The following is a 15,539-nucleotide window of genomic DNA, read 5'->3' as shown; positions in this document are numbered from 1 at the left end:
TAAAAATAATCCGACAAAATCAAATTGTTTACTCAAAATCGAAGGAAATGTCATAAGTAATGAATGTAGGTACATTGCACCGTCTTCTTAGCGAAGCATGTTACTATGGCCTCCTCTATTTACCCACTGTTAAGTGTCAACTAACTTGTTTTAATCTCCATTTCATTCTAGAATTTAAGTTCATTTTACAAAGTACAAGGATGCATTTGCAAATCCAAACAACTCTTCAAAAGGAAAATCCCAATTCTTGGAAGAAAGAACTTAATTGTTTGCTTTGCTTTTGGAGTTTGGAAAAATTCTTAGCTGAATTATTGTATAATCAAAAATTAAAAGAAGAGGCACAATGAAATGATCAAAAGGGTGAAGCATAAATGAACACACAAATACTGGAGAGGATTCGGAGTGAGCAAGAACGAGATTGGCAGCTCCTTTCCCAATATAAATCCAATCGTCTACATCTTTTCACTCAAATGCCACCTCCATCCACTGGTGGGATTCAGAAATGCACATCTAAATGCATTATACTCCTAGACGTATACATTCACATATACCAGGTCCTGTTTGCTTGGAGATTTCTAAGAATTTACTGTTGAAATTGCAACAAAAGCCAATAACAGTGAAAGCACATCAAGGAATTATGTTTCATCAAAGTGAACTCTCATGTTACTGACCCAGTTTACAAGAATAAGTACACCAACCAACCGGCGGCCCAAACCAAGAATCACAGATTACTTTTGGATCATGTTGGTCTGTCGTTTTCGCACCAAAAATATAATTTATAAAACCAAGGAATTAACTAGTATTCCGAAGAACAGTTGTTAAGTCCAGGATCGTCCGCAGGGAGTAAAAAGCTGAGTTGCAGTAGTTTCAATTAATTTCTAATTTAATTCAGAAAGTAAAGAGAAGTTGGATTTTGATTTGGATTGATTAAACTAAAACTAAACTAGAAAGCAGATTAAAGGAGTTGTAAACTGATGAGAGATGGGACTAGGGTTTCTGATTCAGTCTCCCTCTGTAACGCAATTGTTTCGAAACCTAGTGTTCATATTCAACATTCAACCAGATTACCGTAGGGTAGCAATTCTTATCGATAATTCCCAAAAAGATAATCAAGATTCGCACTCCATATAGGCTATCTCAACATGGCACAGATCGTCTCATTGGATTTAACCAACGGCACGATCCGTCTCACGTCGTATAGTCTATCTCAAAACCTATCCTGAAATATTAAAAATCATTGTATGACAGTGCTTGAAACCATGGATACAAACACATTCGAATGTCAGAAAAATATCAAACTTCATAAAAAGTTATGAATCGATCAAGTGACACAATCAAGTTGAACATAAAACCCTAGAATCAGACAACTATGCTACTTGGAGAGACCTCCTCATTACCCTAGCCGAGTAGATTAGCCGTTCATGGAGTGAGAACAAATAATCATGTAAGAACAAAACTCCATTGAACAACAAACTGAAAGCTTTCTAATAAATAGTAAAAGAATAAAACCCAAAGCTCCTGTGTCGGTTTGGCCGTGATTCGCGAGGCGTGGTGATTGCTGCCCAGTTCTCTATTTTCGCGTGATGAAAAAGTATCCTGATGGCCACCACCGTTCTCCCGTTCTCCCGTTTCTGCCGTGGGAAAATATGATATATTGGCAGCCCCCGCTGTTTCCGTTTCTGCGTGACAATCGGATCCCCAAGCAAAAACCCTTGCAGCCCTTTTATAAGTGCCGAAAATAATCTTCATGAGAAAGGAGGCGCCGACCTTTTTAATTACTGGCCCATCATTATGCACATAATTATTCATCTTGTAGGAATTTTATTGGGTGCTTCTCTCTTTCCATCCATTATAAGCTTGGTCCAACTTGTTGATTTTTGATCGGCAAGGATAACATTCTCTAAGCATGACATCGAGCTCGCTTTGCATCGTTAATTATTTTTATATCGATTTAGCTTCAAATATTATCCAACGGCTCCGTAGGTTCTGAAATAAATAAAAACGAGTATCAAACTCTAAATAATATAATAAACGGACATAACAAGAGTAAATTAAGGGGCGTAAATAGGCACATTTATGCACCTATCACATCCCCCAACTTACACTTTGCTAGTCCCTAGCAAAGAAATCAAAAAATAAATAAAATAAAGCAACTAACTAAAGGATAGATCTTTTAAACCCCCGGGTGGCCCCGGTAGGACGAGTGAAGTCTCGTGAGGGTTTTCAGCAGTGATCACCCACAAAACATCGCGGATTCCTTTACTTGGAACCCAAAAACCTGCAATGCAACTCATTGCAACACCAATACCAAGAATATAACATATGCAATAATAGTTCTAGATGCTATCAAAACATAGAAATAAATCATGGCACCCAAACTTAGTGTGTGTGAGCAAAGACCTCGACTACAAGTGAACCACAACCGAGCACCCTCTCCGGACCGAGTCTCGACTTCAATTCTCACCATGTCATGCACTCAACAAAAGAAAACGCTCGAAACAAGGTGCATTTAATAAACTCTCAACGTGTGCGGATGGAAGTTATGCAATAAAGAACCAAAGTATCCTGCACACTTAGACGCGAAAAGAAAGCTTTTTAAAGTGGACACAAGATCTCATGAATGGAATGCCAAGTATTAAAGACTATATCTATCCATCGATCACAACCCATTACCCCTAAGATCAAGTAGGACTTTTATTTTGGTTATATCATTGGGTAAGGAAAAGTGCTTCAAAAGTTAGGACAAATCATAAGCAAGTGTCCGAGAATAGGCCAAAACAACATAGGGCAAGTAATAATGTGCCCCTCTCATCATTCTTTTCAACTCCGCCTTATCTCTCTTATTATTCACCACTCACACAATTCCACAATGAAGTTCACACGTTTCTTTCTTCAAACAAATGCATAGGTGTCTTCCCCTTTTTCATTCAAGTTCTATTTTTGTTTCTTTTGCAATTTTTTTCACTGTTTTTAACAATGGGGAAGAACACACCACAATTCAAGCAAATCTTTCTCAAATACACTTTCTCCACTCTCTTTAAAAATTAACCTTCACATGATTAACTTGCCATTCTCAAGACACAATATGGTTGGTGAAGCTTAACAAGAAAAAGGCTCATGCAAGAGGCTCAATGTGGCTTGCAAGGGATAAGTGTTTAAGAAAAAGAAACGAACCGGCTCAAAGCACAAAAATGGCCTACTATCATCTCCTAGGGGCAATACAACCATGTAACTTTCCATTCCCAAAAGATGAAATATTACGCATGCATTAAGTCCCAATACTTGATGACAAAGATAATGAGATCGACAACGATTAAGCTTCTTCTTTTTTACGACAAACAAAGAGTTTAAATAACACCACTCCAAAGGAAGGTAAGGCACTAAAGCTCACATGGGTATAAGTCTCCACTAATCTAGCCATTGAAAGCACTCAAGTTACAACTCACAAGTAGTCAAAGTCCAAGAAACATGCAGTGCAAAGATGCTAAGAGCGTATGCCAAGATAAATTCCTATTGCCAAGCTAGCAAAAAGAACTACCGTGCTACATAAGTATTCAAGTAATGCTCATAGATTTTCAGCACAAGCAACCAACAAGTAAACATTGCAATCTCCAAGTCTCAAGTAGAAAGGATCTAACAAGTATTTTTTTTTTTTTTAAAAACTCTATAGACAAAAAGCAAGCGATCCATCCCCCAACTAATAATGGCACTGTCCTCAGTGACGGCTCAGCCATAGAAAAATAAAAGACAAGCCAGAGAAAGAAAGGAGAGATATCACCTCACGTAGGAGCAACAAAAATCAAGGCAAAAGAAAATGTGGGAGTCATCCCCCAACTTGTAGCGTAAACCTGCGCTTCGTTAGTCCCACAACACAAAATATAGAGAATAAAACAAAATAAAACAAAAGACACAAAGCGAAGAAAAAGAGAAAAATAAAAATAATAAAAATAAAAATAAAATGCTAACAAATACTCCCTAAAATACTCCACCAAGACAAAAAAGTATACACTTTCTTCGCGTGAAAGACACGGGTACTACTTTTCTCCCTTGTCAAAGACTGTGGTTCCCTATTTGTTGGAAGGACAATATGTGTAGGATTCAGCGATATCTTGAAAAGTGGTGCCATCATCTAATAGGCTGTCACTCCCTCTGGGGCTGCCAGATTCCTTACCCACCACTCGGTTTATGAAGCAATCTCCACCAAGTTGGACATTAAAATCAGATGGTTCAGACAGAATTTTCATTGCTAACTACACGCCTGCCGCCAGACCCAACCTCCTAAGTACTACATACATAGCTTTGACAAGGTGGCTATACCAGACCTTCAGAAGCCGTTCGAGCACGGCAAACACTAGAGGTCTCTCAAACTCCATAGATTTCAAGTCTCCTAGACTCATTGAAAGCGCTCAAAGGTTAGGGTACACTGGGTCCACCAAATTGATGGACTCAATTTCACCCTCTTCACTCAAACCATCCACATATGGCTTCAATCGTTGGCCATTAACCTTAGATACTTGGCCATCACGTGGATCCCAAATTTCAATCGCACCATGGGGGTATACACGAGTAATAACATAAGGTCCATCCCATCTAGAGTTCAACTTGCCCGGAAACAATTTCAAACGTGAATTGAAGAGCCACACCTTTTGATTAGGCTCAAAGGACTTCCTACGGATATGCTTATCATGGAATGCTTTAGTCCTAGCCTTATAGATTTTAGAGCTCTCATATGCATCATTACGAAGTTCTTTTAATTCATTGAGTTGGAGTTTACGATTCGAACCGGCAATAACCATATCAAAATTAAATTTCTTAATGGCCCACATGGCCCTATGTTCCAACTCTACAGGCAAGTGGCACGCTTTACCGTAAACCAACCGGTAAGGAGACATGCCAATGGGAGTTTTAAAAGTTGTACGGTAGGCCCATAAAGCATCATTAAGCCTAAGCGACCAATCTTTCCGATCCGGCCTAACCGTTTTCTCAAGAATTGATTTAACCTCCCTATTCGAGACCTCTACTTGGCCACTAGTTTGAGGATGATAAGGTGTTGCCACCTTGTGAGTGATAGAATATTTCTTTACTAGCGCCGCAAAGTATTTGTTTAGGAAGTGGGTTCCCTCATCACTTATAATCGCACGTGGGTAGCCAAAGCGACTAAAAATGTTACTTTGCAAGAATTCGACCACAACCTTGTGGTCATTAGTCCGCGTTGCTACCGCTTCCACCCACTTTGAGACATAATCTACTGCCACTAAAATATACTCATTCCCAAAAGAAGTTGGGAATGGTCCCATAAAATCAATTCCCCACACATCAAAAATTTCTACCACAAGAATATCGGACAAAGGCATCATGTCTTGGTTGGATATGTTGCCAACCTTTTGGCAACGAAGGCATGCCTTGCAAAACTCATGGGCATCCTTAAAAAGTGTGGGCCAATAGAACCCGCATTGCAAGACCTTCGCCGAGGTCCTCTTACCGCTAAAATGTCCCCCACACTCAAGAGTATGACAAAAAGTCAATATGCTCTGTTGCTCACTTTCGGGGACACATCGCCGAATCACTTGATCCGAACAATATTTGAACAACTCCGGATCCTCCCAAAAATAATTACCAACCTGCGCAAAGAATCGGTCCTTGTCTTGCTTGGACCAATGGGAAGGTATGGCGCCAGTGGCATGGTAATTTACAATGTTCGCATACCAAGGGGGTTGACTATGTGACACCGTAAAAAGTTGCTCATCCGGAAAGGAGTCTTTTAAGGGTAAAGGGTCACATGCGGAGTCAATCAAGATCCTCGAGAGGTGGTCGGCTACGGAGTTTTCGAAACCTTTCTTGTCCCGGATTTCTAAGTCGAATTCTTGTAGCAATAAGACCCACCTAATCAACCTAGGTTTCGCGTCCTTCTTTGAAAGCAAGTACCGCAACGCGGCATGGTCAGAGTACACGATAATCTTCGACCTCAAGAGGTAGGACCAAAACTTATCTAACGCAAACACTACCGCGAGCATCTCCTTCTCCGTAGTGGTATAGTTCAATTGAGCATCGGAGAGAGTCTTGCTCGCATAGTAAATGGCGTAAGGCACCTTATCCACCCGTTGGCCAAGGACCGCGCCAACCGCATAGTCGGACGCATCACACATGATCTCAAAGGGAAGAGACCAAACAGGGGATTGCATGATCGGGGCGGAAGACAACGCAGTACGAAGCTTCACGAAGGCATTCATGCACGCATCATCAAAGACAAACGGGGCATCCTTGGCAAGGAGGTCGCACAAGGGCTTTGAAATTTTGCTAAAGTCTCTGATGAAACGGCGGTAAAACCCTGCATGCCCTAAAAATGAGCGAATTTGCTTGACGGTAGAAGGGGGAGGAAGCTTAGAGATAAGGTCCACTTTAGCTTTATCGACTTCGATCCCCCTTTTAGACACGACATGACTTAGCACAATTCCCTCTTGAACCATAAAATGGCTCTTCTCCCAACTTAACACCAAATTGGTCTCCAAACAGCGCTTAAGCACCCTCTCAAGATTATGGAGACAACTCTCGAAAGACTTCCCAAAAACCGAGAAGTCGTCCATGAAGACCTCAAGAAAATTCTCCACCATATCGGAGAATATTGCCATCATGCACCGTTGAAAGGTCGCAGGTGCATTGCACAAACCAAAAGGCATACGCCGATAGGCAAAGGTGCCAAATGGACAGGTGAACGTGGTCTTTTCTTGGTCTGCGGGGTCAACGGATACTTGATTATAGCCTGAATAGCCATCAAGAAAACAATAGTAACTCTGGCCCGCCAACCGTTCTAGGATTTGATCCACAAATGGAAGTGGAAAGTGATCCTTCCTAGTCATGGAATTCAACTTCCGGTAATCAATGCACACTCGCCACCTGTGGTCATGCGAGTGGGGACAGATTCACCCTTATCATTTTTCACCACAGTGATGCCTGACTTCTTAGGCACCACCTGCGTGGGACTCACCCATTTACTATCAGAGATGGGGTATATGATACCCGCATCTAACAATTTGACCACCTCCTTCATTACCACCTCTTTCATGTTGGGATTTAATCTCCGTTGCATCTCTGGAGATGGTTTGGCATCTTCCTCACAATTTATACGATGCATGCAAACGGAGGGGTCTATCCCCTTGAGGTCCGCTATCGACCACCCTAAGGCACCCTTGTGCCTCCCAAGCACATCAACAAGCTGACCCTCCTGCACGACAGTAAGGTCAGACGCGATAATCGCAGGAAGAGTATCTGTAGGCCCTAAAAAGATATACTTGAGATTGGCCGGGAGTGGCTTCAGCTCAAGCTTCGGAGGGGCCTCTATAAAAGGGAGCGCAGGCTCACGTGACAATGGTGGTAATGGTTCAAACTTGGCTTGCCATGTTGGAGGTGCATGATTAAGCACTGAGTTGACCTCTGTAATGGTTTAACCTAATTCATACTCCTTATGGCCATAATGGGCCAAACATGCCTCTAAAGGGTCCTTAGTGAGAATGTAGGGAAGAGCTTCCTCCACGACATCATCTATGACATCGACTGCGAAACAGTCTTCATCCGTGGAAGGGTACTTGGTGGAATTGTAAATATTAAGCCTAACATTCATGTTTCCAAAAGACACATCCATCACCCCGGCCTTGACATGGATATTAGCATTAGCTGTAGCCAAGAAAGGACGACCAAGTATGATGGTGGTGGATTGCATGGATGCTTGGCCAAGCTCTGTGTCAAGGATGATAAAATCTGCAGGGAAGAGAAATTGGTCAACTTTCACCAATACATCCTCGACAATGCCCCTTGGGATTCTAATGGATCGGTCCGCCAACTGTAAAGTCACCGAGGTGGGTTTCAACTCCCCAAACCCAAACTGCTCATACACAGAGTATGGCATAAGATTAACACTGGCCCCGAGATCCAGAAGTGCCCTTTCTATAATGTGGTCACCTATGACACATGAAATTGTGGGGGTCCCTGGATCGGGCAACTTAGGGGCAGTAGAAGTGTGGAAAACAGAGGAGACACCCTCAGCTAGAAGGACATTTTTTGTAACATTGGTTCGAGTTCTACGCTTTTGAGTGCAAAGGTCCTTAAGAAATTTAGCGTATGAGGGGACTTGCCGAATGGCGTCCAGAAGAGGAAGATTTATCTTGACTTGCTTGAAAGTCTCAATCATATCTTCCATCACAGCAGCTTTCTTAGTATAAGGAGATTGTGAATTAAGAGCCGCTGGAAAAGGGACACGTGGTACACCTGGTGGTACCATGGCGGAACTGGTGGAAGGAGAAGTAGGTGAAGTGGTATCAGTAACAAAAGGAGGCGCATCCTCCTCTTCAAGGATCTTGTCCTTTTCCTTAGGCCTAAAAACAGAAGATCGAGCATCTTGCTTTTTCGAAGTGTCATCTGTAGGCCTAGTCTCTACAATTCGGCCCGATCGAAGGGCCACAACTGCTTTAGCTTGCTCCTGGTGATGGTTAGGAGCGTGCTGCTCGTCAACTTGGAATTGACCCCTAGGATTGGAAACTGGTTGGCTAGGTAGCTTACCCTCCTCTCTCTTGCTAAGCGCATTGGCCAATTGGCCGATTTGGGATTCTAACCGCACTATGGATTGAGTATTGGAATTACATTGTTGGCTGGTACTCTTTAATCCCTGCAGTTTTTGGAGCACTGTTTGCATCCCTTGTCACATGGTCTCGTCAAAATTGGGAGACCGTTGAGGCTGGGGCGCCTGAGAAGGAGGAGGTGCTTGTTGGAAGGGCTGTGGTGCCCTTTGGGAAGCCATTTGATTAAATTTGCTTGGGTAATTGGGCTTTGGTTGGTTGAAACCACTTAGGTTGTGCGGTCTCTGTTGCAAAGAGGAGGGACTGCCTTGATTTTGCGTCCTCCAAGAAAAGTTTGGGTGATCTTTCCAACCAGCATTGTATGTGGGAGAAAATGGGTCGTAGCCTGGCCTGGAGAACCCTTGTGCAGCACTAACTTGCTCTTGCACAAACTCTGGATATTGGGAGGCAGAGGGGCAATCAGTGATGTAATGCATGGGACTAGCACAAATCCCACACACCTCCTGAAAAGTGGGTGGATGATGTCCCACAGGGAGAGGATGTTGACCCGAAGTGATTAATTCTTTCAATGTTTTGGTCAAGGCAGCTACTTGATGTGTAAGGTCATTCGAGGGCTGAACCTCATAGACCCCTCTCTGTTTGGAAGAACTAGACGCTGCCCCTCTCGAATGTCTAAGGGAAGATGCACGATGTTGAGAGTTTTCACTAAGGTTTTCGAATAACTTCCATGCATCGTTCACATTCTTATGCAGGAAGGTCCCACCACTAGAAGAATCTACCAGTTGGCGATGTGGTTCCATCAAACCCTGGTAAAAAGATTGAACAAGCTGCCACTTGGGGATAGCATGGTGAGGACACGTCCTAAGAAGGTCATTGAATCTCTCCCAAGATTCATGAAACTGTTCTCCATCGTGTTGGGTAAATCCGGTGATCTCTTGTCTATGAAGGGTTGTCTTACCGATGGAGAAATATTTCTTTAGGAACTCTTCGCACATCTGAGTCCAAGAGGTGATGGAGTTTGCCGGTAAGGAGTTCAACCACTGTTTGGCCTTATCCTTCAACGAGAATGGGAAAAGTAGTAATTTCAATGCATCCTTATCAAAGTCACGAATGCAAATAATTTTGCTCGTTTCCATGAATTGGTTCAAGTGATCATAAGGATCCTCGTTTGGTTTCCCATAAAATGAGGGCAACATCTGTAAAGTGCCTGGCCTTATCTCGTATTGGTTGGCTCTTACCGTGGGCATGACTATGCACGAAGTGGACTCATACTCATTTGGAATAAAATACTCCACCAATGGGGAGCCCTGTTCCCCACCAATTGCTCCTGTTTGGTCGCCCATTACGTCAAAGTTTATATTACGAGCAATTGGGCGTTCACGTTTTGCTTTAAGAGAATTCCTAAAAGATCGAAGGGTTTTCTCAAATTCAGGATCAGTATCAGACGCTGTCTCAGGTGATAACGACCGATATCGACGCATAAATATCCCAAAAACCCTAATTCCACTACCATTTCAGCGATCCAACAATAAAGTAATCGAAAAGAGAACTCACAGTGGGTAAACGAAATCGCTTTGATCTGCCTGGCCACCAATAAATTCAACTTCACAATCCTTGTGATGTTCAAAAACCTGGCAATGCTGAAACAGACTAACAGGAAAGAAAAAAAAATTAAATAAAACAAAGAATTAAACTAAAAACAAATTGAAAATACGCAACCGTGTTTTAACTCCCCGGCAACGGCGCCAAAAATTCACAACTATGTAAAGATTTCCCGAGGTCGTCCAGTTCTGGCTGTGACTTGGTTTGAATTCAAGGGTGAGATAGATACTCGATTGCTATCCTCAAAAAAAAAAAACTTACATAGCATACATTGTATTCAAAATTGCACACAGAAACGTTGATCTTCAAGCCCTCCCATCCAAGGTACATATGATGTTGCGAAACGTGGAGATTGGGTTGGAGATCTGATCACAAGCACCGTCTAGCATTACAAAATGGGAAAATCTGGTCCTGATATGAGTGCACACAATATATGGACGGCTTCCCACATAAGAGAAAGGTGGATGGAATTGGAGATTGAATTGGGAAAGTTCCACAACTAATATGGAAATGGTGATGATGAAGTGTTAGATCCGTTTGTTGGAGATCACTTAGCAGATAAGGGGCACAACCAGAGAAACCCAAACTACATATGTGACGAAATAAGAAGCTATTTTAATCTGCACAAAGGGAGTGATTCGAAAACGGATTGCAAATGGAGTAATTATACAATTGTCCTAGACTACCATGTGGCATGTCCAAGTGGTGCTCCCAACCTATCACTTAGCGGGAAATTTTATGGGTGGCACATGGTCGTCATCCCTTGTTGGGTGGTTGGGGGACAAGGGTTGACCCACTTAGTATGGGTGGCGATAAATTATTGGCACATGTGGCATAGTAATCATCCCTTGCAGATGAGGGCTAAATCTTGTTTTGAACTATGAATACTTCGATTTACCAAAAATCGTGGAGGGATTGATGGCGGTCAGAGAGAACTAAACTATTTTGCCGATATTAAGCTGTAACGATTTGACGGTGGGCTAAACTATTTGGCCGAATCGTATTACTCATAGCCGCTTGTTTTGACACTTGGCCGGTTGTTATTACTCTTGGCCGCTTCTTATTATTCTTGGCCGCTTATTATTGCACTTGGCCACTTGTTATTGCACTTGGCCGCGTCTTATTACACTTGGCCGCTTGTTATTACTCTCAGCCGCGTCTTATTACACTTGGCCGCTACTTATTGCTCTTGGCCGCTTCTTATTGCACTTGGCCGCTTGTTATTGCTCTTGGCCGCGTCTTATTACACTTGGCCGCTTGTTATTACTCTCAGCCGCGTCTTATTACACTTGGCCGCTTCTTATTGCTCTTGGCCGCTTCTTATTGCTCCGAACCGCTTGTTATTACTCTTGGCCGCGCTTTATTACACTTAGCCGCTTTTTATTACTCTTGGCCGCTTCTTTGGACACTTCGCCGCGATTTTCTTAAAGCGGGATTAGTATACCCGTCATTTTGGCCGGAGCGTCGGGCTTCTAATTAGGAATTTGGGTTTTGAAGCGGGGCTCTGGGAGTTAGGGGACTGAATTGAGCTTACCAGCTGGCCCACCTCATTTTAAGCCGAAACCCATTTAAAAAATCTCAACAGGAAAAAAAACTTTTAAAGAATCTTTCAATTGACCCAAAATATTTTTCTGGCTCTCTTTTGGAGATTTTATACTTTTACAAGCTTAATAATGTTTTTCTAATTTTTTTTATTTTTATTCAATTTTCTTTTGCGTTAGTTAGTTTTGCGTCAAAGTTTTTTTTATGGATTATTGGATCGTTTCGACTAGAGAAATCGAAGAACTATAAAATTATGACCCAAACTCAAACATTATTATAAAAAAGCCAAGAAAAAGTCTGAAAAGTTTGAATATTGTTTGGCCTTTGTTTGGATTTTTCCCAAAATAACTATTTCTACGACTCATCTCGTCGAGACGAATCAATAGTTAACAAAAATTTGACGCAGACTAACAAATGCAAAAAAAAAAAAGATGAATAGAGACAAAGAAAATTCCGTTCGGCAGGAAAATAAAAATGTCTGCGATCATTTAATATCTTAACATAGAGATGTGTCCAAGTGACTGTCTAAGCATACACCTCAATCTTTGAGCCCTTCCAATTTCTTGCTTGAATGGAGTCAATGGATCACAAATGGGGCCAAAGGATGCCGCCAAGCACCCCGATGCCAAGTGGGTGCCGAGCGGCATTCGATCGTTCATTTCAGTACAGATCACTCGGACTGAATCTAATCGCATATAAATCTAAACCTTTCATTGCTTGATGAATATTCGAGCAGTCGATCACCGAGATGAACGGTCGGATCGGCTGCTCAGAAGTACTGCTGCCAAGCACAGGCATGTCCAAATCCCAAGGATAGTAGTGTATTATTAACTAACAATAAGTCTACATTAATTGCCCGCCCCCCCCCCCCCCCCCCCGGCAAAAAAAAAAAAAAAAAACAATAAATCTACATGCAGATTTGCAATTATGCAACACATATTCATTTAAAGATAGCCCATCAAGATTTAGTTCCATCAGGGCGTAAAAATAATCCGACAAACTCAAATTGTTTACTCAAAATCGAAGCAAATGTCATAAGTAATGAATGTAGGTACATTGCACCGTCTTCTTAGCGAAGCATGTTACTATGGCCTCCTCTATTTACCCACTGTTAAGTGCCAACTAACTCGTTTTAATCTCCATTTTATTATAGAATTTAAGTTCATTTTACAGAGTAAAAGGATGCATTTGCAAATCCAAACAACTCTTCAAAAGGAAAATCCCAATTCTTGGAAGGAAGAACTTAATTGTTTGCTTTGCCTTTGGAGTTTGGAAAAATTCTCAGTTGAATAATTGTATAATCAAAAATTAAAAGAAGAGGCACAAAGAAATGATCAAAAGGGTGAAGCATAAATGAACACACAAATACAGGATAGGATTCGAAGTGAGCAAGAACGAGATTGGCAGCTCCTTTCCCTATATAAATCCAATCGTGTGCATCTTTTCGCTCAAATTCCACCTCCATCCATTGCAAGGATTCAGAAATGCACATCTAAATGCATTATACTCCTAAATGTATACATTCACATATACTAGGTCCTGTTTGCTTACAGATTTCTAAGAATTTACCGTTGGAATTGCAACAAAAGCCAATAACAGTGAGAGCACATCGAGGAATTATGTTTCCTCAAAGTGAACTCTCATGTTACTGACCTAGTTTACAAGAATAAGAACACCAACCAACCGGCGGCCCAAACCAAGAATCACAGATTACTTTTGAATCATGTAAACCTAAAAAAAAAAAACATATGCGAATGAAATCATCACGGATGAATCTCATGGAATCACTTCGTACCACCTTCTTGTGCCTCTCTTATGCTTTAACAATCCTTATAATGTTTAAAGGATTGCCTTTTTCTAGTCTCCTGCCAATTCGAACTAGAAAAAGTGAGGTAAAAAAATAAATTAAAATATTTGCTGCATCACATGCGCCTCAGGCGCAATTCGCGTGCTCCAATCCCCAGGCGTATATAAGTTGCGCTCGGGCGCTTCCACATTTACTCTTTTCTTGTAGAGTGTCTCAGGCGCAATTTGAATTGCTACTCGGGAGCACTCAGTTTTTTCTTTTTTGATGTAAAGAACCATTGAAATCCATGCCAACATGCTCAAAAGTGCAAAATCTAACTATAAACTCCATAATTTTGGATCAACAAAAAAAAAATCCAAAGGTCGTTGGTTCTTGTGTTAGCCCATATTTATTTGTATATGAGACAAATCTTGAACAAAAAATTGGGCCTCAAGGCACTTTCAAAAGGAAAAAGAACAATTTTATTCCTACATATGACATCCACGGCCGGGCTCATAGATTTCTTGCATTTGAGGGTGTGATCGATCTCCAGAAGCAAAAGCATGGATCAAACCTTCGGCTTCAACGCTGCTCCACCTCGGCTTCTTCAATAAATTCATTGTCATTCATACATCTACGTAGTTCTTCAACTCCATCCCGCCTCTCAACAATAGCTCGAACAGTACAAAGTACAAAGTATGAAGCTCAAATCGTTGTCATTCATGATGCGTTTTCTTCTTGCTTACTACTGGTAAAAGCATGATTAGTGTGCGTATGTTCTGTTTTCGGACATCTTGGCTGCATCTTATTACTCCTGGCAGCATGTTTTGACATCTGGCCGCTATTTTTTTAAGAGTGGTTACAGAACACGCGTTTTAGTGTATGATTTGTTTCCGGATATCTTGGCCGCATCTTATTACACTTGGCCGAATCGTATTACTCATAGCTGCTTGTTTTGACACTTGGCCGGTTGTTATTACTCTTGGCCGCTTCTTATTACTATTGGCCGCTTATTATTGCCTCTGGCCGCTTGTTATTGCTCCTAGATGCTAATTATTGCCAGTGGCCGCTTGTTATTGCTCCTAGCCGCTTGTTATTGCTCTTGGCCGCGTCTTATTACACTTGGCCGCTTGTTATTACAATTGGCCGCGTCTTATTACACTTGGCCGCTTCTTATTGCTCTTGGCCACTTCTTATTGCTTCGAACCGCTTGTTATTACTCTTGGCTGCGCTTTATTAGACTTGGCCGCTTTTTATTACTCTTGGTCACTTCTTTTGACACTTGGCCGCGATTTTCTTAAAGCGGGATTAGTATACCCGTCATTTTGGCCGGAGCGTTGGGCTTCTAATCAGGAATTTGTGTTTTGAAGCGGGGCTCTAGGAGTTAGGGGACTGAATTGAGCTTATCAGCTGGCCCACCTCATTTTAAGCTGAAACCCATTTAAAAAATCTCTACAAAAAAAAAAAACTTTTAAAGAATCTTTCAGTTGACCCAAAATATTTTCCTGGCTCTCTTTTGGGGATTTTATACTTTTACAAGATTAATAATTTTTTTCTAATTTTTTTTCTTTTATTCAATTTTCTTTTGCGTTAGTTAGTTTTACGTCAAAGTTTTTTTTATGGATTATTGGATCGTTTCGACTAGAGAAATTGAAGAACCATAAAATTATGACCCAAACTCAAATATTATTTTTAAAAAGCCAAGAAAAAGTCCGAAAAGTCTGAATATTGTCTGGCCTTTTTTTTGGATTTTTCCCAAAATACTTGGGTCATAATTTTCTATTTCTCCGACTCATCTCGTCGTGACGAATCAATAGTTGACAAAAATTTGACGCGAACTAACAAATGCAAAAATAATAAATGAATTGAGACAAAAAGAAAATTCCGTTCGGCAGGAAAATAAAAATGTATATTATCATTTAATATTTTAATATAGAGATGTGTCCAAGTGACTGTCTAAGCATACACCTCAATCTTTGGGCCCTTCCAATTTCTTGCTTGAATGGAGTCAATGGATCACAAACGGGGCCAAAGGTTGC

At 41.4% G+C, this 15,539-nt stretch overlaps 1 non-coding gene across 1 annotated transcript; it reads left to right on the top strand.

Annotated features, from left to right (window-relative positions):
* The first annotated feature begins 9,410 nt into the window (after window positions 1-9,410).
* On the top strand, window positions 9,411-9,513 carry LOC131318313 (small nucleolar RNA R71). Its single transcript, XR_009197637.1, has one exon. It is a non-coding gene; the product is annotated as a small nucleolar RNA R71 (small nucleolar RNA).
* The last annotated feature ends 6,026 nt before the right edge of the window (window positions 9,514-15,539 follow it).

Source organism: Rhododendron vialii, chromosome 2a (assembly GCF_030253575.1).
Source record: "Rhododendron vialii isolate Sample 1 chromosome 2a, ASM3025357v1".
NCBI lineage: Eukaryota > Viridiplantae > Streptophyta > Magnoliopsida > Ericales > Ericaceae > Rhododendron > Rhododendron vialii.
Note: the sequence above shows the minus strand (reverse complement) of the source record. Positions and strands in the feature narration are given on the sequence as shown.